Consider the following 2510-nt stretch of genomic DNA (forward strand, 5'->3'; position numbering starts at 1 on the left):
TAAAGTCAATGTTAGCCCAATGGCATATTTATTAACAAATACATATTTTTCAATGTACAGCAGATGCCAAGAACTTCAAGAGTTCAAGAAATTCAACTTTCTAGTCATAAAAGTCAGAAAATGCAGAGAAATTGTGCAAACTTGCAATTCAACTAGCTGTCACAATAACAGTAATGGACAGGATGGGAATGAGGCCTTCATGGCAAGATAAGAGAGCGATGAAGGAATGTCGTAAAGGGGTCAGGCGCTCCTCTCAGTCTCAAACATTATAATGAGTCCACACGCAACAGCATTGTGTAAAAATCTTGTAGTGCAAAGTTGTCTTGAAAAATTACAAAAAGAACAAGGCTACTCAAAACTGAGCCTGACAACTACCGCTGCAAAAAAAAAACTATGATGCCCACTCAAAGTCAATAAGTTTCCTCAAAAGGGTGCTCACATGAGGGTTCATTGTTGTCCGCTTCTTGGTCTTTGAGCCTCTTTCAGGATTGATGCCCAGGAAGCACCTGTTAATAAGCAAAGATAGTTTCAGTTTCAAATAGACTTACAGTATGTATTGCAGACAGCATTTATCAAGGTGTGCTTTTTGCTGTGCTTTTTCCCCACATCAAACCCTAATAGATTTATAATCCAAACTTGTTAGATCTTACTCTCACCATAATTTTTTTTTAGCCATTTTTAGCCAAGGTGCCTCAGGTTAGGTTTGCCTGAGGCAAATAGGGTTGATTTTCTACTATGAGAGGCCATATCAACGTGTGCCGCCACTGAAATGCATCTTCACGCAATTGGCCAGTTGGTAAATTAAAACCAAACCCTGTTGAAAGTATGACAAACATATCCTTTTCAATAAAGGGCCTGAGAGCATTTTGTTCTGCTTTGAAAGAAAATTTCATCTACTTCATTCAATACATTCGCATTTCGCAATAGACGTTTCAAAATCATCATCACATAGCCTGCCCCAAAACAAAATAAATAGCTGTGATTGGACCAGCAGGTATTTGTCAGCATAACATGTGTAGAAACCCAGACTGATCTGCAGAGCGAAATTGAATGAGTTCGCGAGATCAGGGTGGTCTCACCAGGCTAGCCTCAGGCCCCGTCCACACTACTGCGTTTTAGTTTAGAAACGGAGAATTAAAACGAATACGATCGCCGTCCACACCAGCGTTTTAGCTGCATATTAGAATTGATCTCCGTCCACATTAAAACGACTGAAAACGCGTATCACGTGACCATTCACCAACACTGGGCATGCGCGTGCCGGTGTAAACTTATTAATATGTATTTGTGTCAAAATGACATATAAACATGTTTTCCTCTTCTATTTTTCTTGGAAACGCTTCCAACACGCTTGCGTGTCGCATGAAAAATAGGCGTCGGTTCTATATAGCATGTAGTGCTATGCGTTTACTGCGCGAGCCGCACCTGAGACGCTTCCAAGAGGCAGTTTCTTCTTCTTCTTACTGTAAGAAACTGTTCCAGCGGGTGGAGTTTACTGGTACTGAATATTACCTGTGTATACTCCATGACTGATGACACCCAATCATAGAGCCGAGCGCGAGCCTCTGCGTCATCGTTTCTAAAGTCCTCCGTTTTGACCCGTCCACACTAAAACGCCCTCCGGAGTTTCAAAACGAAAAACGGGTCGGCAGCGTTTCTAAACTTCTCCGTTTTGGGTCTCCGTTTTTGCCGTTTTAGTGTAGACGGGAGGTGTAAACGTAGCAAAAGGTCTCCGTTTTTAAACAAAAACGCGGTAGTGTGGACGGGGCCTCAGGTACCTCGTTTGTCAGCATTTTAGACCTCAAGACAATCATTGAGTTGGAAGCCTGTACTATAATGTGAATTACAAGATTAAATGTGATCTTTATAAAATACCTTTGAATGAACTCCAGCGTTGACGATCCAGTGGCAGGATACTCAAGGTTGAAGACGTAATAGCTGCTGAAGAAAGCAGCTACTCCGTGTAAAAAGAAAGGGTGTGGGCCCATCACGACATGTCCCTCGATGGATATAAGCCATCCAGAGGGCTTCATCATGTCACCTGAAATGAACAGATACAGCATTATGTGTTATGAGCACTTTGCGATCTGCTTAAGATACAAATGGCTATACAAATGTAATTATTATTATTATTATAATTATTATTACTTATTGTGGTCTTATAGATTTCTAGAATGAAAACAAAATAATGAGTTAGAAATGTCGATACTAGATCAAAGTAACATTACCTTGAATGATCAAGCAGGGGCTGCTGGGGAGTTCTGCAGTATTGACCAGTGGCACATGGCTGTAACATAGTTAACACACAATAGCATGGATTTAGGATAAAGGATAAATATTGTTCATTGGTCAGAGGTAGTAAATCATGCAAGGTAAATGTTGATAATGTAATCACTCATTTTGCATTTTAAATATTTGAATAAAAAATCTTACATCAACTTCAAGCATCAAACTCTCTCTGATGACCTGGAAAGAAAAGTAAAAGGAGAAATTACACAAATGCAACCAAA

General features: G+C 40.1%; 1 long non-coding RNA gene across 1 annotated transcript; it reads right to left on the bottom strand.

Moving 5' to 3' along the window:
• Positions 1-2510, bottom strand: LOC311303951. The gene is made up of 4 exons (XR_014629856.1): positions 2434-2510; positions 2229-2287; positions 1876-2041; positions 1-506 (listed from the first exon to the last, which is right to left on the bottom strand). It is a non-coding gene; the product is annotated as an uncharacterized lncRNA (long non-coding RNA).

This window comes from Rutilus rutilus, assembly GCF_951802725.1.
Source record: "Rutilus rutilus genome assembly, chromosome: 14".
Lineage (NCBI taxonomy): Eukaryota > Metazoa > Chordata > Actinopteri > Cypriniformes > Leuciscidae > Rutilus > Rutilus rutilus.